The 24380-nt window shown below is 36.3% G+C and overlaps 1 protein-coding gene and 1 long non-coding RNA gene across 2 annotated transcripts in view; one reads left to right on the forward strand and one right to left on the reverse strand.

The window, feature by feature from the left end:
- The window catches only part of LOC134652821 (potassium channel subfamily K member 18-like), a 236122-nt gene that overhangs the window by 191420 nt on the left and 20322 nt on the right, over positions 1-24380 (reverse strand). The window lies entirely within an intron of this gene.
- LOC134652875 (uncharacterized) lies at positions 1117-22524 on the forward strand. The gene is made up of 2 exons (XR_010097225.1): positions 1117-1196; positions 22296-22524. It is a non-coding gene; the product is annotated as an uncharacterized LOC134652875 (long non-coding RNA).

Below are 24380 nucleotides of genomic sequence, written 5' to 3' on the forward strand. Positions count from 1 at the left end.
GCCACTCGGCGAGATAGGCGGTATTGTCCGTACTTCAGATGTTTTCCAAGGTTTTTGTTTAAAAAGTGCTTTGCTGCCCTGAGGAAATATTTTGCATATTATTTACGAATTCACAATTGCTTTTGTGAATTCTGCAAACAAGAACAACAAATAAAACTTGTAATTACATCAGTTGCTATTAACGTTTTACTTTTTTCATATTGCAATTTAGCTTCATCGTAAGTATTGACTATTTAACGTTAATTAAATACCTACATGAAAATAATGATTATTTCCTTACTTATAAGACTTCGTGATTGTTTGGTTTTATCTACATGGTGTTTATTTACGATTTTGATCGATTACAACTAGTGGAAATTCGTATTATATCCGTATTATATTGTTGAATCAGGCGTGTCTCACTCCGCGATTTCGTCGCTTTGCTACAGGTAGCTAAAAGTACATCCGTTCGGCCCCAATTTTGGGGAAAGCCATAAGCCGCGCGTGGCGCTGTCGCCACCTAGCGGCCATATCTGTGCTGATCGTAACAGACGCGTTTTGTTAGAGAGTGAGTCTTCTGTACTTAGTACTATTATTTATTCTGTGGTTGAATATAAAGCTATGTTGTCAAAAGTTATCATGACTAATATCAGCTTCTTAGCTTTATCAGAACTTTTCTGAAAAGTTCGGCAGTGAGGAAAAATCCATGTCGTCTGGTAACCTACACCAGAGCAGCACGTCTAAACGAAATGGCAGATTAAATTAGACCTACGGGTCCCGCCTAAAGGTCCAACCCTATTATCGCACCTTTGGCTATGTATTGCATGTTATATAGTGGGTATACATAAAAGCGGATTCGGAATTTTAACCTTTACGCCGTCACGTCAATGAAGTAATGAGGTGTCATCAACGCCATGTCAAAACTTGCACGTAGACAACCCTTATAACATATCAAGCCGTGACGTGTGTGGAGCACGAAATGTACCTACTGACTTTATATCAAGTCAATGGCGACGAAAAGGTTAATATCAATTTATAGGTATTTTACACGAACCTAACGAACCTTGTTTCAAGATTAATAACTACTGAAACATTTTTTTTTACTGCGACATATTGTTGATAATTTTAACAAACGTGAAGCGCTGGTGGCCTAGCGGTTAGAGCGTGCGACTTGCAATCCGGAGGTCGCGGGTTCGAACCCCGGCTCGTACCAATGAGTTTTTCGGGACTTATGTACGAAATATCATTTGATATTTACCAGTCACTTTTCGGTAAAGGAAAACATCGTGAGGAAACCCGACTAATCCCAATACGGGCCTAGTTTACCCTCTGGGTTGGAAGGTCAGATGGCAGTCGCTTTCGTAAAACTAGTGCCCACGCCAATTACTGGGATTAGTTGCCAAACGGACCCCAGGCTCCCATGAGCCGTGGCAAAATGCCGGGAGAACGCGAGGAAGATGATGATGATTGTTGATAATTTTAACAAACGTTTGCGTTTATGTATCGTATGTGTGATAATACGTTATGTTTTAGTGTTAACTTACTGTAATTTTATTTTTATAACGTTTTGTAAGTGTGAGTAAGAAAAACATTCCCAAAAAATATATGTTAACGTATTTTATTTCTGGGCCACCCTGTATCCAAACTAGTCCACCGCACCATACATTCCCCATAAAGGTCATACGACAGTAAATCCAGCCTCCTGTTTTATGCATGGAGTTTTCTCTAGCCTTGCACGAATGTACGAGACAAGAGATAACAAAAGAAAAATGTTTAGGTTGCATGTCCACTGCGTATAAGATATTCTGTGAGAGTCAGAATGGCGGGTGTATGTAAATAAAATTAAACAAAAAGCATACCATATTTTAGTACCTAATTTGTACTATTTGGTACCTCATATAAAAAAATTAGTACCTCACGGTATTTAAAGTTATCAGCAAAAAACGTTACACCCGCCAACCTGACAGTCAGAATGGCGGGTGTATTTTATTACGCTATGATCCCGCGATTATTGATAAATTCTATAAAAGCCAAATTTTAGTACCTTTTTAGTACTTTCATATTCAATTATAAATTGAGCCATTTTATTTGTGGTTTCCGAGTTATACTCATTTTACACTTTGCATTGCTATTAAAAAAATTCAGGCGCTTTAATTTTTCACCGTATCGATATCGTTTTTAAGAAAAAACGCTACGCTACAACTATTTTTATTACGCCAGGATTTAGTACCTTTCATGATTAATCTGTTACCCTTTCACGGTTAATCTGTTAGGTTCAATTAACTATGAAAATTACGTCTTACAAATGGCCAGGCGCCATGTCAAAGGATTCTTCCTAAGAAATTCCGCTCTTCATTGTGGCCTCATCTGTAGTGCGAACGATTTTAGTTTAGCTGACCGATTTTAGTCAACTAAAATACTCGCCACTCGACTAATATAGTCCGAACTAGGCTATAGTGTTTTTTTTTTTCAAAAAACTGTTTAAGGCATAGTATGTAGGTACATGTACAGGCATAGGCTATCAGACTTTGGAACGTTCTCCCACTCTCTATCAGGTAAGCGCAGACCAAATTCACATTCAACCGTACCTATGCTGCGCAAGCATTTCCTTGACAAACTTTCTTCTTCGTCAACTTAATGATTCACACTAGCTAGGTATACAGGTGGGCCAAAAAATAAGTGCATTTCCGTTGCCAGGGAGGTATATTAAGTATAGATATTAGATTAATAACCTATCGGTGTTTGACTGTTTTATATCGACTACTTTTTCAAATGTCGTTATTTTATCTAAATAAAAACGTGCAAGCCGTGTTTGTGCAAGATTTTCGTAATGTACCATTATAAATTTCATTACTGAACCCTATTAGTGCCTTTTGTGTCTTTAATTTTCCTTTAGAGCGGATGGAAATAAGTAAATCTAAATAACGAAACTTAAAACCGAAATCAGGATCAAAATGGATGGAAATATATTTCTTATGCTCTGATAGAATGTTGTTCTAAAAGGTGTTGATGATACGTTTCTGCACTACGTATTAATAAAACACGTATTTTACTTTCCTCGTATTCGAAATGAAAAGTAGAGTGTTTAACTCGAGTGAAAGGCATCATATCAGCCTCGGACTATTGGCGCTCTCACTGCGTTCGAGCACCAAACTACCTCGGCAGAAATGAGTGCCTTTCATCCCTTGGTTAACAATCTACTAGTAACACACCTTTGTTTTTATCATGAAATGGTGTTAAAAAAATACCGCTAAACATGTGCATCCTTAAAAAAGTTCAACAATAATTATTATTTTAAGTCGAGTGTGAAAATTATAATTTCTTGTAAAGATTAATAGAGTCTGTGCGGAAAGAGAAGAGTCGTGAAATGTATGGGCTGCCTTGAAAATAAAAATGAAAAAAATATTTATACTCGTATAAATATGCCTTACATTCCACGACTCTTCTGCACAGACTCTATCGACTGGTCATATGATCAATATGATTATCATAATCCTGACTTACCATAATCATAATTGCATATAAAAGTGCCAAAACGCCGAGCATGACGTGCATGCCTATTTCTGTAAATTTAATTAATGTATAATACTTAGTGAACAAAAGCCACTAATAATTACAGCATTCGTTTATTTAATTTGATTTCAAATTGTTTAAGTATTTTCCTCGCGTTGGTGTGGAAAGAAATTGTGTTTCATTTGGTAGCAAAGTTTTTTTAAGCCTCATGCGTTGTAGTTGAAACCCTCGCAACTTTCAAGATTCCTGTACTTTAGAACCACGCGCTACGCTCATGGTTCTATTTTTGAAACTTTCACTTACTCGTGTATCAATATTAGCACGAGGATATTAAACAACAACTTTGCCCCTTGTAAAACAATTGCACATTAATGTGCCCAATAATAGGGCAGACATTAACGAAATAGAAATTGCTCAGGACGGATAGTTAGTGTATTATTATAAATATTATTATTTTTGTATCTCCTTGGATATCACGGGCCTATAATCCCGGTTTTTTGATAGGCTTGCGTGGGGACACAGATCCAACACGTAGAGGCCCCTTGGAGAGCTTTTATGTCATATAGAACGCCTGCTGGAACCCGTTCACAGGTGCAACAATAGACAGAGGCATTGGGACTATTGTAGAAAAAGAGAACAGTATACCGATCTATGGATTGAAGTTTGGGTGGACTATGAGACTGGGTTATTACAAAGACGTACGGACACCTGCCATAACAATGTGTTCACAAGTTATCGAGGCAGGTGGGGACTTGCCGCGCACTAGATGGGCCTATTATTTTTATTATTATAAGCCTATACAATTACAGTGTCCCACTGCTGGGCAAAGGCCTCCCCCCTCGATCTCCACTCTTCTTATTTGATTAATCACCATGTACCTACTTAAGAGTAGGTATTATGTACACAATTACATGCACAACGAAGAGCGGAATTTCTTCTTAGGAAGAATCCTTTGACATGGCGCCTGGCCATTTGTAAGACGTAATTTTCATAGTTAATTGAACCTAACAGATTACCCGTGAAAGGGTAACAGATTAATCATGAAAGGTACTAAATCCTGGCGTAATAAAAATAGTTGTAGCGTAGCGTTTTTTCTTAAAAACGATATCAATACGGTGAAAAATTAAAGCGCCTGAATTTTTTTAATAGCAATGCAAAATGTAAAATGAGTATAACTCGGAAACCACAAATAAAATGGCTCAATTTATAATTGAATATGAAAGTACTAAAAAGGTACTAAAATTTGGCTTTTATAGAATTTATCAATAATCGCGGGATCATAGCGTAATAAAATACACCCGCCATTCTGACTGTCAGGTTGGCGGGTGTAACGTTTTTTGCTGATAACTTTAAATACCGTGAGGTACTAATTTTTTTATATGAGGTACCAAATAGTACAAATTAGGTACTAAAATATGGTATGCTTTTTGTTTATTTTTGTTTACATACACCCGCCATCCTGACTCTCACGATATTCTTCTAGCAAAGCGTGAGAGATATGTACAGTCACCACACGGGATTGTTCCGCCATTTAGGGTCCTAGCTAAATAACTTACTTACGCTATGGAAGGTCCAATTTAGCTAGAGCCCTATATGGCGTAACAATCACGGAGCGTGACTGTACAGTACACACAGCTGCAGTAGCGGATTTGCCCTAAGACCCAGTAGGCCCGAGCCTAGAGCGGCCAGATATTAGGGGCGGCAGTCTATACGAAGGGTGCTGAGAAAAGGGCGGCTAGTGCTTACTGCGGCGATAATTGGGGCGTAGAGCGGCTAAGACTGCAAATCCGCCACTGCACAGCCGCAAAAGTGTACCTACGGGGAACTTTAGAAATGGAAAGGGTATGCACTTTTGTGTCAATTAGTCAAAACTAGTTTTCACCGAGGTACTTTACAAGGTAGTTTTCACCGAGGCGAAAACTAGTTTTAACTAGTGAAAACGCGTTTCAATTAGGGAAATCGCGTTTTCTCTAAAAAATGTTTTTTTACAGTAACACATATATAGACTTAGCGTCATAGCTTAGCATATCTTTGCTGGGAAATCAACTTAAAACTCGATTCTCGACTATTTGCTTTAACTTCATACTTGTACCCTTTAGCTGTTCGGCTTGTACGTCTTAGAAAAATGTCGCGATTTCCTTTGTTTATTGTTTGCTTGGTTGTATACTGAATCCTTTTAGATTCCATTCAATTGTGAAAATAGACACAACTTTAAATACGATTGTGCTCGCATTACAGAGTGGCTCAAAAATACGTCTTTTTAGAGTTTGCTTTTGTCTGTCAAAGCTAAAGGAGATTATTTTAAAAACAATACGTTTTATTTTAGTTATTTGATATTAGTTTTAATTTTAATGCCATTTTGTAAAAGATCAAAAAATCAAAAATCAAATAAAAAACAATAAAAAAAAATTGACAATCTATTTTTAGGTCAACTTGTAAATGTCAACTGTTATTATTATAAAAGCTCTTTCTCATTATCTCCTTAGGTATTATTTAGACGATTGGATAATAGTTATGCCAACTGTTAGCAATTCCAGACAGAAAGTCACAAATGGCTTCATTCATTGGTAAAAGATACGAAAAGTCACGAAATTTCGTAACTAAGTTGACATTTTTATTCGCCAAGGAACGGAGTTATTATCAAAACTTGATACGCAACCCAACAAACAATTAGGCGACACTTAGCACCTATTTTATAACCTTAAGACATAGAACGGCGGTACAATAGCTGCATAGTCTTAGCCTACAGGCTGAGGTGATATAAAAGTGTTTAAGAGGTTTAGCTATAGTTTTAAGAGCCACAATAACTATTTTAACCGCTATAATGCATGCTAAGCAGCTAGTGTTATAGCTCAAAGTGAATTTTATAACCTTAGAATCTGTATGAGTTATTTACACTTAAGGTTCTAAACAGGCGATAAAAAGTCTCTTATAGCTCCTTGTATCGCTAAAGTTACTTAACTCCCTTGTATCACTTACAGTAGAATAGAGAAGTTATTAGTCGCTATTATAGATCATGTGGTCGCAGACGAGCGTTATCCAGTACCATAATATATCTTATACTGTTATTAGAGACCAACTTACAAGCTAAGCCTATAGCGCCATGTTAAAATGGCTGATGAATCAATGAGCAAATCAAAAACTATAAATTAGAACATAAATACTGAATAAAAATGCATAGCTTTACTCAATATTGATCTAATGTTAGTATTCAAACGGAGTTCACGGATAATGTAAAATTTTTCGAAAATTAAATACGATGGACCAGAATTAAAGAACTATTACATTTTGATAAATATACCAAGGATCAGAGGCCCTTTAAAATTTTGTTAATAATACATATAGTAATTGACAGTGTAATTAATTTCGCCGTCATAAATCTGCAGATAGCGCTGGTACCAATGCACTATAATAATATTTCCTTTTATTTATCCGCCATTAGATTTCACTTCAAGCTGTCACAAGGTAAGCTTACGAACATTAATACAAAAATGTAAACATCTACACCCAAAGAAGATAGTGACGAAGGAAAATAATGTACATTTACCTTCTTGAGTGTTACAAATGTTGACCAGAAATGCCAATATAGCATCTAAAGCTGAAAGTATCATCTATATATACCCATACTACTACTCAAATAGGTAATAGTCATTTATATGGCACCCCTTTAACTCCTAAGTACTTCATCAATTCTATCATACCACTACTATAGCGCTCTGCTACCTCTTATTTCAACCTGTAACCCCTTTGTAGCGCTATTTTGCAACCTCAGGTGTTAAAATTTGTGCCCAATTCGGGGATATTACGGGGTTATAGCCGGCTATAACTCCTATTTTTAGAACATCAATAGAACCAAAGGAGCGATCGAACGGTTATATAGATCTCTTTTACCTCTTATATTTAGCGCCTAATGTTAGTTGGGAAGTTATTCGAAATATAAACCTTTATACGTGAAACACAAGGTTCAATATCGAGGTAAATTAATAGTTTGTAGATTAAATGTATTTATAATTTTGAAACAATAGCATACCAAAAAGTATACGCAGTGAAGCTAAATAAAAGTGTTTTGAAACAACCTGTAATCTGCTATTTCACTAGACTTATATCGACCGGGATATGAACCGCCGTGATTACCTTTATATTATTGGTTTCGAGCTCCCGATATTCATATCCCGGTAGATATAAGTCTAGTGAAACTAATCGTGAATCTTTCAAAACTGTTATCTGCAATTTATTCTCGGAATTTCGAGAACCTTGAGAATAATCCTTTTGGTTAATCCCATTTCAACTTAAGAAATCCAACCCAACTTCAAAATGAAGTCACCACCGTCGGGAAACCCAACAAATGGATGGAGTTAGCAAGTTAAAGTTCAAATATTATACCAGCAAACAAAGAGTAACTGCCGACAGGGATAAAAAGATTTACGAGATATTTAATAAATCGGCATTGACATGGAAACCTTCGGCTCTTAACTTTAGTGTTCGCATTGCTTTACGGCCAATCGCCTTTAAAAATTGGCCGATTTTAATTTTGTAGTCGTATTTTTTTTTTTCGTTAGATTTGGATAATATTTGGCAGGTTGGAAGAGCTCCTGGTAGAGCCCAGCAAGGCGGAATAAATATTTAAGAAATCAAAACTTGTCCAGAAAATATTATTTAATTTTCCGTTGGGTTACGAAAACACCATACGTTTTCGTAACTCAGACGAAGACTTTTTAGACATACGGCGAGGTTGCGCTCATTTTGTACAGAATAGAAAGATCTATCCACCAAACTTTGCGATAAAGTCACGAAAAAAAATCGAAAAAAATAATCAGCCCAAATATGAAAAGGTAGGTCGGCCTTTACATTTTATCGCTGAAGTATCTGTAAAAGTGATGAGTAGAGTCTGTGCGGAAAGAGAAGAGTCGTGAAATGTATGGGGTCCAAAACATTCTACGACGCCTCTCTTTCCGCAAACTCTACAGGGCCAGACTGTTGATAGTTGATTTGGCAAGATTTGGCTGTTTTCATGAAAGTCCTTAATAATCAAAATCTGTATGTGTTACTCGAAGAGTTCATGACCTTTTCCTAGTCCCTTCCATGTCACATTTTAATTTTATTGTTACAAAATTAAAATAATGAGTATAATGACCCATCGTCCATTGAGAGCGACCACTTTTATGAGACCTCATCTTATACTGGATCGCCAGAAACAACTCAGTAAAAGATGGAAATAGCAACCTTTTTCGACAAATTATTATTGCGAAGAACAAACATTCTGCCGATCCATTGACCCTCTTTCCAGTCAAACTTTTCTGCAACTCTGAACGGGGACGGCAATGGTTATCGAGTTAAGGGAAATTGTCGCGATACATAAATTTGGAGTAAATGAGAGGAACCGGCAGCTCGGATTACATGGATTTTCGAGTGTTCTGTTTAATATAGGAATTAGCGTATCGCCGGTCAGTTTCCTAATTCGTCAATTTTGTTGATTCAACAGTTTACCTTCTGGTCATTTTCACTAGGTTGACAATTTCGCTAGTGGGTCATTTTCCTAAACCTTCAGTTTACTCTTTCGCCAGTTTTGCTAGGCTTCAGTTTCGTAAATTTGCTAGTTTCCTTATGTGCTAATTTAATTATTCGTCAGTTTGGTCAAATGGTCATTTCCCCTAGATAATCGGTTTCTATATTCGCCAGTTTCACTAGTTGCCAGGGTCTTATAGTCGTGTTTCGGTGTATCAAATATACAAGGTGATTTCAGGGTCGTGTGGCAAGTAGCAAGAGACCAAGGCTATTTAATATTTATTTATTATTCCATCAGTTTTAGTGTAAAATAAGACATGACTATGTTTTTTTAAAAAGAATACGGCAATGTGGTTTAAAAATATTAAACATACATTTCGTGACTTTTAGCTGAGTACAAAAATATGTCTTGTATCGCCTTAAGATCGCCTTAAAAACAGCTGGGTTCCTAGTTTACTACGGAACCCCAAAAAAGTAGCAAATCATAAACATGACGAGATGGGAAAACTGACAAACTAAACTATCAGATGAACAAGGAAAGTAACGGATTAGGAAAATGACGAAATAGCAAAACTGACAACTTAAGATAATTGAGGAATAAGGAAGTTTGCGACTCAAGAAACTGGCTTAATAGGGGCTCTGACAATTTAGTGAAACTGGCAAAAAAGGAAATTGGCGAATTAAGAAACAGTCTAATCATTAAACTGTTGAATCAGCAAAATTGACGAATTAGGAAACAGACCGGCGATACGCTAATTCTAATATAGGTACCTATAAAGGGCAGACGTTATTGAGACGGTTTCATGTTACAGAAATTTTACCTCTGTTCAACTGATTTAATAATCATCATCTCCCTTGCGTTGTCCCGGCATTTTGCCACGGCTCATGGGAGCTTGGGGTCCGCTTGGCAACTAATCCCGAGAATTAGCGTACTAGTTTTTTTTTTCAATTGATTTAATGACGAACACTACATATTTATTTTGGAGTTAGTGTACAGAAGAAGGGGCATTCCACAAAAAGGTCTACCTTTTCATATGTGTGTGGTGGTTAAAAAACATGAAAGTCCTGGAAAAAATGCCTCGATGACTAATAAAAAAAAATCGGGCAGGGTCTATATTATACACAGACATGAGGCTAAGCATGAGGCTATTTAATTCTATATTATCCTTAGCTCATTAAGTGAATTGTATATTTATAAATGACAATGCATGACTATTACTGAATAAATGATATTATATGATATGATAAGCAGTTTTTTTAAACATGCAATGTTCTTGCACTTGCGTCAGATAATAATTTTATATCGCGTGTATAAAACTGTCGCGCTGGTGAAAATTCTCCGCACCCTTCTCAAAGATGAAATTGTAAGTGTTTTCGGCAATTTAATTCCTTCATATTTCCTGGGCCCTTATTCGACATGTACAACTGTCAGATTTCGCGTCATTTGAAATTCAACTGCTGAAGTTCATTTGAAGTTCATCAAGTGCTGAAGTTCATTTGGTACAAACAATAATTTAACAAAAAACAACTTTGTTTTATTATTACTTTAAGGTTTATAATGGTTTGGTTTGGTTGTCACCTAACTGTGGATTGCTAATGTCAAATTTTGACAAGTAATGATTCCAAAGGTAGACTTGGTTCTCTATGACCTTCGGCACCATCTTGGAGTTTTTGACGTGCGAAAGGGTAATTTATAGCAAAGAGTAAAACTTTTTTTTTTCAGTACGTAAGTTTACATGAATTAATGACATCTTGTGAGCGATAGACCAACGAATGCGCTGTAGGCGATGCGGCGGCGAGTAGTGGAACTTACGTGACAATTTCCATCAATCAAAACGGGACTACATTGCTGATGGTCGATAAAGGCTATTAATAATTGAATTTTAACAGCAAGAATGCCTTATTGACCAGCGATCTTTTTGTTGAACCCACACCTACACGTCAAATAATGCTTGCTCCACACATTCTCTTATAAACGCTCAAAATTGTAAAAAAAATTAAAGAATTTACTCATCACCTCTCTCAACTCAAGCTGCCTATTTCTAATCCACGTTAACAAACCACAAGTTGTACCTTAACACATTTCGTAAACCATATATTCAGAAAAGTCCGTATTTTATTTCTAAGTGGAACATGAATATAGCTGGTCAAGCAGATCTTGACAGTAAAAAAGGCGCGAAATTCAAATTTTCTATGGGACGATATCCCTTCGCGCCTACATTTTTCAAATTTGCCGCCTTTTCTACTGACAAGATCTGCTTGACCAGCTATAGCTTGTATTACCTTTTTGGCATAAAAATAATCTAAATTAGTCAAAATATTTTGACTAAATATTGCACTACTACTACCTACTATATAGGTACCTACCTTAGTAACTTGGTAACTTTGTGTCACCAACTATTTTGATGCTACCTACAAAGAGCATCAAAATAGTTGGTGACTGACAGGTCAGGCTCCGGTCTTGGTAAGTAATGTAGCCAAATACTGGTAAGTAATATAGTCATAAGACCTACTGTATTTGGCTATATTACTTACCAAGACCTAAAAGTACCTATTGTTTAATATGATGATGATTTTTAATTAAAGGAAATTAAATACATATATGTTATTCAACTACAAATAAAAAAATTAGATCTATACTTGGTCAACCAGAACTTGACAGTAGAAAAAGGCAGCAAATTTGAAAAATGTAGTTGTAGGCGCGAAGGGATATCGTCCCATAGAAAATTTGAATTTCGCGCCTTTTTTGACTGACAAGATTTGGTTGACCAGCTATATTTCAGTTTACACATTTTTTTTCGTTTAATTTTAATAAAACATTAAAGTTTTTAAGCATTAAACTTTATTTAATTTTCTTCACTATAGATTATTTTCTGATATTCAAGTAGGTATGGTGTTTCAGGTTGGTAACAGGAAATAAGAAAACCACGCTGGTGGTCCACATCTGTAAGTTTAAATATGAAACATGATAAAAACACTTAAATTAAAAACTTAATGTCTTCCCAGCTTTGCTCGAAAACATATAAAAACTCAAAAATGCGCGTTTTCCCAGATATAAAACCTAGCTAGATCGATTTTGCGCCCCCGAAAACCCCCATATAGCAAATTTCATCTAAATCGTTAGAGTCGTTCCCGAGATCCCCGAAATATATATACATATAAATAAATAAATAAATATACAAGAATTGCTCGTTTAAAGGTATAAGATATATATTATTAAAAACTTATAAATAAATTATTTGCCCTAAATCGTGGTAGTGACCTACCAAGTGCGGTAGGGTGCCCAGAAAGGCTGCAGGCTGACCGCTTGCCCCGCTGGATAACAATGCTGATCCGCATCATCAGAAGCATACAGATATAAAGCGCTTTGACAGCTCCTCATAGAGGCAACGCGCGCTAGGCCGCACGCCATAAATCTAAGCTAAAGTCTTAAATTCGAGATCATGAACATGAAATATTTGTTCGCTATAATAGTAAAATCATAGGTCTAATACCTATGATTTTAATATTATAGCGAAAAGTTAGCAGGAGACGGCCGTGCCGTGGTCGTGGTAGGTACAGCATGCGTGGACCAGACAAGCAAACCCTGAATTATTTACCTACCTATTTTACTATACCTTTGTTCACCATTGTGTTCACCTATGTATATTTACTCTTCTTTCCAAGATAATCATTTTTTTTTTCAAGATGTAACACAATGTTGTATGTAATTTTAATTCGATAATTAATGATGTTTTACATATTTATCATATACTATTTTTCCAATTTTTCTTGTATATTACGTTGTTTATTTCGATTGACGTGTTTATTATTTTCGTTACTATGACAGCGGTTTTTTTTTGGCATTTAGCCAGTGTCATGTCGATATAAAAACACTTTAAAAATGCAACGGAAAGGTTGAGTCCTCCATACAATGACATTATTATAACTCAAACAAGAACCATCCAAAGGGGAACATAACGAAATTGGTTTCGCGGAAGGAAACCGTCTTTATTCATCAATGTTATATTTATTAGGAACAAACGTTGACTGCCGACTGTCCTATATATTACACTACTCTTTGCTGCCGACTTCTAGCGCTGGCGGTACACCGCGAAAATCAGTAAAATGCTGCAAATGGTGTTAAAGGTCTGAAAATCGGTACGATTGATCTTTAGGACATTTGAAACAATTTGACCCGAAGCGCCAACAAATAAAAAAAAACGAGAGGAGTTATGACGTCATGTTTCTTTTGTATGAAAAAAAAAAATTAGAAACCTATCGTGTGTGGTATTCAACGAAAGGGCTTTCTGAGCCAATGCTAAAAATATATCATATCGTTACATTTCAGTCATTTTGTTTAAATTATAATAAAAATAGTTTTCAAAACATACCAAGTTTGGGCTTCTCCAGATACAATACCGTTAATTTTTTTTTGTAAAATATACCTCAAATTATCCGTAATATCCTCATATCTAACCCTAATAAAGCAATTTTGAAATTATTTACATTTAATTTTTTTTTTAATTTTTCAATTTTACAAAGTGTAATAATAGCCCTGCCGAATATAATGTCCGAATGAATAAATACGAGTAATAATGTCATTCGGGTAAAATAAGAGTATTGAAACTTGGTTTTTCTACTCCCGTACTTTTATTTGTCATTTAAAGGGTCGTGCACACACCTTTAAACCCCCTATAGTTCTTATCTTATAGTTAGCAGTATCTTTTTGGCACTTTTACGATACTTCGTGTAATCACCACTTAAAAAATATTGTATGGAATACATTGTTGCCAACCTAATTTTAATTGTCATTTCTGACAGACGAGTGAACCATAGACATGTTTTGGTTACTGGTACGATTTTTTTTTCATCTTTACAGGGCTGTATCTCCTAAACCGTGCGTCGTAGCGCAAAAGTAATAAAATTTTCGTTCCCCTTAAAAGTCCCACCCACTGAACGACCTATCACATTAGGACATGAAACAATCATCATCATCCATTTTTATTATTATTTCATTGCATTTCAAAGTAAGCGCTTGGTCGTAGAAAAAGTATTGTATGCAACGTTGTTTAACTTTCAAAAAATACTCGTGGCGTCTTTATTAAATTTACTTACTCACGCCACTCGCCTTTTTTGACCTCTCTTAAACAACGGTTGCATAAAATACTACTGCATGTTCCTTTGGTAATATCTAAGCTTTAAGTAAGAAAAAGTTCTAATGAGTGGGGGTGGAGAACTCGGGAGAGGGGGGGCGTTAAAGGTGAGTTTTTTCAGTTAATTCTTTCTTAATTCTTACATAGACAATTTTTACTACGACTTATAGATTCCGAGATATAAGCGACTTTCTGAAAAAAACGTTATATATTAATTTTATGCTTTCTTTTTAAATATTTAATTGAGAGATTCATAATCACACTTTGTAAAACTGAAAAATTAAAAAAAAAAAAACCTAAATGTAAATAATTTCAAAATTGCTTTATTAGGATTAGATATGAGGATATTAAGTATAAAATTTGAGGTATATTTTACAAAACATTTTTTAACGGTATTGTATCTGGAGAAACCCAAACTTGGTATGTTTTGAAAATTATTTATTGTATTATTTAAAAAAATATACTGAAATGTAATGATGTGATATATTTTTGGAATCGGCTCAGAAAGCCCTTTCGTTTAATACCACACACGATAGGTACAATATTTTTTTAAATTCCATAAAAAAAAAGATGACGTCATAACTCCTCTCGTTTTTTTTATTTGTTGGTGCTTCAGGTCAAATTGTTTCAAATGTTCGTACCGATTTTCATACCTTTAACATCATTTGCAGCATTTTACTGAATTTCTCGGTGTACCGCCAGCGCTATATATATTATACTACTCTTTGCCTTTTCTTTAAACTTTTTTTTGACAAGTTTTCACAGACAATTAAAAATTTGACATTGATACATCAAGGCGGTTTGTTTACAAAGGGGCCTACCGGGAATTGCGAAAATCGAAACTCAGCTATTTGCCTCTTTATCGCTCGAATATGCAAGAGTGATTGAGAGGTTAGATAACAAAATTTCGAATTTCTGACTGTATTTTTCTTTAAATATTTTCAAATACAATTAAGTTGCGTTGTTTTATCACAAAGTTAAAAAGACTTAAAAGACAGTAGTCTGTAGTATCATCACCATCAGATCAGCTCGATGGTACCATAAAAATATTGTATTGTCACCCATATTCATGAATCTAGTATTAAACTGGATTGGGCATGAGTGGTGGGGATAACTGACAGAACGGGATAGACTTATGTATCTTTCAGTAGGAGTAGCAGCGAAAGCGCTATTATTGTTTGTCCTTGTCACAGTCTCACATTTTTTTTTATTCCTCACCGTAAATTAGCATGGATGATTGGTCGAATTTATTTGTTGCCCACCATAACAAATAAATTCTACCTATCATAGCGTCGCATTGCGTATGTTTTGTCCCTCACGGAGGCACGCGTAGACCACTTCTATAGGATGCTACCTTCTATGCCCATATTACATATTATGTACTTATGTAAATTTTCAGCTTCATTGAACACCCGGGAAGTGGGTCAAATTTAATTTGCATGATTTGATTGGAACCGGGACAGATGAAACTAACTAAAAGCTTGTAAAAATGTGGCTTTCCAATTTCTATTGCAACTTCAGATGAAAACGTCCTTATTGAAGCATAAGGACCCTTAATTTATGGAAAGCCACATACAACAACCAATTCGAGGCTACTAGGCGGCAAAATACGACTCAATACGAGTAGGTAGGTCAAATAAGAGTAATAAAATACGGATTTATATTTGGCCAAATATTCTTTATTGTGACAAAGTTATTCTTCCTCGCGTTATCCCGATTTTGCCACGGATCATGAGAACCTATGGTTCGCTTGACAATTAATCCCAAGAATTGGCGTAGGCACTAGTTTTTCCGAAAGCAACTGCCATCTGACCTTCCAACCCAGAGGGTAAACTAGGCCTTATTGGGATCTGTTAGGCTGTTAAAGTTTAAAGTTAGCTACTCGTAAGTCTCGTAACACAACATATAAGTTTCACATTATAACAAAAATTACTTACATATTCACATTATAACAAAAATTATGTACCTAAACATATTACTTTTCTAAAAAAAGGACTGAAATCTAGTGCTGCGAAGAAACGGTATTTTTGTTCGGCTTTTTTGTTGCTATTTTGGCATATGGATACATGGTAGAAGAAGTAAGTGTATGGAATCCTCCTCCATTTTGCGTGGTCCGACGCACCTGGCCGGGTTTTCGCGATTTTCCGTCAATGTTCAATACCTTATTTCTTACGAACACCTAAAATAATAAGTTTAAAATTAATCTGAATGTCTCCAGTTTGCTGTTCATTCAAACTGACAAAATCCAAATTTCTGAGGCAATATATGACCGCTGTCTTATATAAGCCATTAAATATCAACATGAATAACCCCACGTTGCGTTGTTATAAATTTAATTAAATAAATAATTATTTTATTATTTAATTTATATCAACTAATTAGGCATAGCGTCCAATTTAGAATATGGCACAGGCACTAGTTCTTACGAATTTTACCTTAATTTATTAATCAAAGGACCTGAGGTAAAAGTAAGAGGTTGATATGCAGATGCAACCAGCTAGTCGCAGACGCTCCGCTTCCCCCGGGATTAGCCCTTAAGCCTGCACCTAACAGACTGGCTCATAGGGGGCTATGAGCTCGCCGTTGCGTCAATTTTCATTTTTAGAAAAAAAAAAACTAGTCTACTAACTACTAACAACACAATAAATGCTTATTTTGCCGCATTCTTCACTATCTCTCCCTGTTTCACTGCCATCTAACCCAGAGGACAAAAATATAGCTTATTGTGGCTACTCCGTCTTCCTCATGACTCATGATATTTTACTTCACCATAAAGTAATTGGTGTAATATCAAATGATATTTTTCGCACAAGTTACAAGAAGTTCATTGCTAAGAACCACGACGATTGGTTTAAAATTTAAACTTTATATATAATTTGTTACCTAGTAATTATAATAAATCTGTTTTCTTTTTGACATTTAGTGGTATATGTATTGCTGTATGTTTATTGTCAAGTTTTTTTTAATTCTGGACAATTGTCATATATTCGTTTTCATGATAGATCTACACCAATGCAACTGCATGTCATGTTCTTGCGGTTTATTTTTATAACGCCAAGATCAAAATTTGACTGTTAACTCCATCTTGCGTCGAGTAGAGGAATCAAAAAACTATAGAAAATAGAAATGCAGTTTACTCTATGCCATAGAATCCCCTTTTAAATGTCATAAATCCAAACATGGCGGCCATACCAATAGACAATCAAGTCTAGCGATGAAATGATTTGTTTACATGAGATTCACTGACAGATAATGATCTTTACCTATTCGACAACCCACGATAGTTCAGATTCAAATGAACTTCAACATGCGACGTCAAAATTGGCATGTCGAATAAGGCCCCTGGACACCCTTTCACGATATACTGTGAAATTTCATAAAGAACGATTTATGGGCGAACCTTTTTTTACTTTTTCCTATTTTTGGATTGGCCACCACAATTTGTGGCACGGACGAATTATTATCTAGAGTTTACTAAATGGTTTAGAGAAATGAGATGAGGTCAGCTCAACAATGTGCGTGATTTTTGACGAAAGAAAGTTAGAGGAAAATTCATTTGACGACTAGTTTCCACTTTTTTACGGTTCCACGGGATCCTATTACTAAGACTCCACTGTCCGTCTGTCTGTCTGCCTATCACCAGACTGTATCTCATGAACCGTGATAGCTAGACAGTTGAAATTTTCTCAGACGATGTATTTCTGTTGCCGCTATAACAACTAGTGTTGCTGACCCGCGATTCAAATTTGCCGCCTTTATCTACTGACAAGATTTGCTTGACCAAGTATATTTCCATTTCTTGCTGTACAGGCCCCGTAGACAACATACCAATCGCTTACGCTCCGTAGCGATCGAAACGCAACTGTCACTGTCATACTAATATGGAAGAGTGATAGAGAGACACAAAGCGATTCGATGGCGAAGCGATAGCGATTGTCACCTTGGCTAGGCCGCCTGTTTAAATTATGAATCTTTATCTATGTATTTGTTTTTATATCTATTAATTCCAGTACCTGGTAATATTGGAACAGGTGTCGCTAAACCATATTTTCTCCCAAAATTTAACCAAGTTTGCGCCTTCATAATGTAAATTCGTCGACATTTTTCTTTGTGCTTCCTGCATCCTTAAGTAATTGATGCTTACGCCAGGATGTCAATACATTTTTTATGAAACTGCGTGAAAAAAAAGGCTCAAATAGTGTTGGTAAAGACTCGAGTCTTTTGAGTCCTATCTTCAGGTTTCATCTTCCTCGCGTTGTCCCGGCATTTTTGCCACGGCTCATGGGAGCCTGGGGTCCGCTTGGCAACTAATCCCAGTAATTGGCGTGGGCACTAGTTTTTACGAAAGCGACTGCCATCTGACCTTCCAACCCAGAGGGTAAACTAGGCCCGTATTGGGATTAGTGCGGTTTCCTCACGATGTTTTCCTTCACCGAAAAGCGACTGGTAAATATCAAATGATATTTCGTACATAAGTTCCAAAAAACTCATTGGTCCGAGCCGGGGTTCGAACCCGCGACCTCCGGATTGCAAGTCGCACGTTCTTACCGCTAGGCCACCAGCGCTTTTTCCTATCTTCAGGTTTAATAATCTTTATTTCTCAAGAAGATATATCAAAACTTCACTTAAATGAGAAGAAAATCACACATAATTGTTAGTAAGTTATGCATGCATTATATCTTAAGGACTTTATCCATAAAACTCTGTAACCTTTTTATCTGTCTGGAAGAGATCGCTTTTTAGCGATAAGACCGCCTGTTGTATGTGTCTGTCTTTGGTCGCTTGTGTTTTTCTGTAATAATTTAATTTTTTAGATGTGCAATAAAGAGTACTATGATATCTAAACATCTGTTATTCTGTCTCATTGTAACAAACACATTTGTGTGAATTACATTTGTAAAAATGACAAAAAAAAGAACATTACAGCACTACGCAATAAAAGTCGCTTTAAAATACGCTCCATAAAGGAGTCAAAAACAGGCACGTCTAAAACTCTTTAATTTTGTAAATCGAGTCTTATAACGAAGTCATATTTGTCTAATTTGAACTCGTATAAGACTCGATTTCTTCCCAACTCTAGTTCCAAGGTTAGCTGGTATGTTTACCTAGAATTTTATATTTGACAACATGACTGTGTAATATGAATTTATGATCCATAATCAGGAACTTTGCGCTTGTCATGCAGCAAGCGATCACATATTTCTCGTAATAAGTACCTACAATTTGATGTATTAGTAAGGGTTTACCACGAGTTACTGACAGTGTCAAAAACTGACATATACGCTAACGTCTACGTAACTTATTTTCTAATATGCGTCATCATCATGGTACCGTTTACTTTTTTTCGAAAAACCATCAACTTTTGGGTTATTTAGACTCAGAATCACGAGTCATTCGAATCACTATTGAATCTTCTTCCTCGCGTTGTCCCGGCATTTTGCCACGGCTCATGGGAGCCTGGGGTCCGCTTGGCAACTAATCCCAGTAATTGGCATGGGCACTAGTTTTTACGAAAGCGACTGCCATCTGACCTTCCAACCCAGAGGGTAAACTAGGCCCGTATTGGGATTAGTCCGGTTTCCTCACGATGTTTTCCTTCACCGAAAAGCGACTGGTAAATATCAAATGATATTTCGTACATAAGTTCCGAAAAACTCATTGGTACGAGCCGGGGTTCGAACCCGCGACCTCCGGATTGCAAGTCGCACGCTCTTACCGCTAGGCCACCAGCGCTTCACTATTGAATGAGACATAAAATAGAAAGGACCCCAGTGCAACATACAAATTTTGGGTCTCAGTTTTGTAACGGTCCATACAAAATGTATGTGAAAATGCGTTACAAAACTGTCAATTTTTTTGGGCACATTTTTTTCTTTTTAAAACGATACCTAGTCCTCGTGATTCCGAGTAGAAATAACACAAAAGTTGACCGATTTTCGAAAAAAATAAATGGTACACTTTTAAGTGAAAATGCCTATCAGTGGGCTTTAAAGATACTACTTTCATCCTTTATACTACGGTATAATAGAGTACACTCGACATATGTGGCGTTATCTATGAAAAGGGACCTTATTGTCGATGGCGGTTACGCCATTATTTAACGATGCTCCAATATAAATACAATGCCGCACGACGCTGTGCGGCGTAAGCTAAGCGCCATCGCCAATAAGGTCCCTTTTCATAGATAATGCCCCATATAACGCGGGTATCCCGCACGACGTGAATATTAAAGCGAGTTATCGCGTTCTCAGAAAATGCTTTTAAATTCGTTTTCGCTCTCCCGTTTTTTCATAACATGTCATGTGTAATTGTATAGCCTCTAGCCGCCCAAAGACCTATAAAAAGGTCTTCTGTTCCATTCTGATTTGAATCTTATTTTTGACAAGTCAAAGTTGAATTTTCATTGGCAAGCTTTGACGTCTGGGTGGCTAGAGGATAGAGGATACGACCAATCACGGTTTTGACCTGGATATTTGTTTGTTTATTTTTTGCGCCCGACGGAATGAAAACTGTATGTACATATATTATAAGTATATTGACAATGTACCTAGGTACTTGTTTGTGGATTGTATAGGTAGGTACTGAAGAATGTTCCCCTTTATCTGCAAAACGTTTTGGCCGATAAAATAGGTTTTAAGGCACAAGATGACCTTGTTTAATTTCATCAGGAGTTTTAATTTTTTTGTTCTTAGTATTTTCATTGATATCGTCATTTCCTTTTTAGAGTCCTTTCGGGAAGCTGTAAAAGACTTTTTAAAATAATTATTTTCTGATATTAAACTTATAAATTCCAATATCTTATTAGCTAAGCTTGGAAGCCAGCATCACCTTACCATTAACCAAGTTCTACTGTAGGTACATGTAACACACAAATTTACCTAATTATCGCTTCGTGCTTCGTGCATAAAATTGAAGATTAACATTACCTAATACTTGACATTTTACAAATTCTGAAATGTCAAGTCAAGAACATTTCTATCCTCCTAAGGCCCAAGGTCCTACCCATAGTACTTATTAACTTTCTTATTCAGACCCAGCTCTTACAATAATTGTGTTGTCATAGCGTACCACGGTCCTACCAGTAGGACTTAATAGAAAACCCATTTCAAAATTTGCGCTTATCGAAATTGGCGTGTACGAACTTCTAAAGGACTGTTTTGTTTTGTCTGTGAGCCCTTTATCAAGTTCGTAATTAAAAAAATCAAATGCTGTACAAGGTGCTGTATAAGTACAATAACATTAAAAAAAATCGTTTAAGTACTTGGGTCTGAATGAGTATAAAACAATAGTACTACTGGTAGGACTACGGGCCGTACTGACTACATACTCAATTTTTCGTTGGGCCTTAGGAGGCTATGACATTTTAAAATGTACACCTTCGTAATTAATTTCGAACGCAAAAGCATTCAAGACAACGATTAGTAACATTAAACGTCTATTGTTTTCGATTTCTATGAAATCTAATTAATGGGAATTTTGTATCTCTCCTAAGCTGTAGAGCTAAGATGGCCGGCTCTTTATCATTTGTCACCATGGCTGTCACGTTCTAACAAATATGTAAGTGCGAAAGTGACGCATAGCATGCCAGGTGATAAAAATGCGACCATGATAGCAGGTCTGATTTTGTGAATGGTTTCCGAGTGTGATGTGTATGGGTATAATTTGCATAATGTCGTAATTTTTATGAATCATTATAAAGATTTGTGGAGTTTTAATATTAATATCTGGGAGACCGAGCTTTGCTCGGAAAACATATAAAATCTCAAAAATTAGCGTTTTCCCAGAGATAAGACCTAGCTAGATCGATTTTTCGCCCCCGAAAACCCCCATATACCAAATTTCATCGAAATCGTTAGAGCCGTTTCCGAGATCCCCGAAATATATGTATATATAAATAAATAAATATGCAAGAATTGCTCGTTTAAAGGTATTAGATAGATAGATAGATTAGATAGATAGATAGTTATCTGTTTTACAAGGGGGCGGGAGCCAAGTTGTTATTTAACCCCTCGTGCTAATATTGATTGATACCCGAGCAAGCGAGGTTCGAACCCCGGCTCGTACCAATGAGTTTTTCGGAACTTGTGTACTTACAAAATATATCCGGCCTTCACCACTGGAGGGCTTCGTCACTTTTTCTTTAATAAATGACATCTATTTCAGTTTGTTACAAAATATAATTTGATATTCACTAGTCGCTTTTCGGTGAAGGAAAACATCGTGAGGAAACCGGACTAATCCCAACAAGGCCTAGTTTACCCTCTGGGTTGGAAGGGCAGATGGCAGTCGCTTTCGTAAAAACTAGTGCCTACGCCAATTCCTGGGATTAGTTGCCACGCGGACCCCAGGCTCCCATGAGCCGTGGCAAAATGCCGGGACAACGCGAGGAAGATGATGAACCAAATTTGAACCACGAACGATAGATTTAAACTTTAAACGAAACGAACCTACAGCAAATATTCAGTGTACCTATTCGTTATTTCTGTCACAATTTATAATGACGTTACAACTGTTTCCAGTGAACATTTATCACTTACACGGTATCATAGAGAAATATAGTAAGACAAGAGTGCTCACTCCATACATCAGTTCAGACTATTAATTTCAGTGTCTACATCTAGCATTGAGTAGCGGAACTATATCAGTACTGCTACTTGACAATAGATGTAGCACCGACCGGAAAGTCTTAACAGCATAAGACTTTCCGGTCGGTGCTACATCGTACTGATAGTTCCGCTACTTGATGCTAGATGCTAATAGTCTTTTTGGTACTAAAACCATAGAGAAATAAAGACAAGAGTGCTCACTACTCCATACATCAGTTCAGACTATTAATTTCAGTGTCTACATTTAGCATCGAGTAGCGGAACTATCAGTACTGCTACTTGACAATAGATGTAGCAGTACTGATAGTTCCGCTACTCGATGCTAGATGCTAATAATCTTTTTGGTACTAAAACCATTGAGGTATATACAAGAGACGACATCTCGAACAAAATGTTTCCGCACCTCAGAGAAGTGCATGAAGCCGAAAATTGTTAATAAAGACGCCACGAGTATTTTTTGACTCAGTTAAACAACGTTGCATACAATACTTTTTCTACGACCAAACATTTACTTGAAAACTAAATAATAGTAAATCAACAGTTATTCCATTGCTTACCGGTGAAATGTTATTCCATCCCTTTTATTATATTTTCTTGTGCTATTGTTGCAACTTTTTAACACGCACGAAGGCATTTTTTAATTTTTTTTTAATTTTCTGTACACGTGTGGCATCTCGTCAGTGGTCGGTGACGTACTAAAAGCAAAGAAGTGCATGCACTTCTCTGAGGTGCGGAAACATTTTGTTCGAGATGTCGTCTCTTGTATATACCTCAATGACTAAAACTGATGTATGGAGTGAGCACTCTATGTATTTTTTTCTCTATGACGGTATTAATTAAAATACGAAAACAACATCGGACACCGCGATATTTTCGCGAAAACAGCGAATGTTTATTTGTGTAAGGAATTAAATTAATACCGACGTGTTTTGATTACGAAAAGTTTCGAGAACCTATTTTAATTATAGAGTGTTCATTAACATCGGCAATTCATGGCCATCGCACGGCTGCATAATGACATAAGGATAATAATAGGTAATAGACCGCACATTTTGAGACAAGTTCAAGTTCGTCGTTCCACTCTTTCGTTGGTTATGTGTACATATTAAAAGTTAGTCTTAGTTACGAGTCCTAAAAAGTATAGATGCTTGACGATTGCTGAAAAGAAGGAGTTAATCGAAAAAGTGGAGGTAGGTGGGAAGACAAGTGATATTGCAAAAGAATTTTCAGATCAGTCTCACCAATGTGCATTGAAGTAAAAAAAAAAATTAGCAGTTAATCAGTATTTGATTATTACCTACTGTGACGTTTACACAATAAAAGTGCAATGCGAACTACCTGCAAGTCGACATTCTGTTGTCAACTGTCATGGCGTGCGGACGGGTCGCAAAGCACATGACTGAGCAACTGAGTTTTATTTATCACCTTGTAATACAAGGGATACGTCACAATGGCGACGAGGATAAAGAACGTAAGAAAACGAAAAAAAAACCGATGTAGTTGCTAAGTAACCGACAAAAAGTTATCAGTTTGAAATTTTCTTTTTTCAATCAAAGGGAGGGAGACGAATGACCCAAAATAGCACAGGTATGATTGACCCATGGTGGACTTAATTTATAGCTCTGAGCACATAAACATCTTT

This window comes from Cydia amplana, chromosome 12, assembly GCF_948474715.1.
Source record: "Cydia amplana chromosome 12, ilCydAmpl1.1, whole genome shotgun sequence".
Lineage (NCBI taxonomy): Eukaryota > Metazoa > Arthropoda > Insecta > Lepidoptera > Tortricidae > Cydia > Cydia amplana.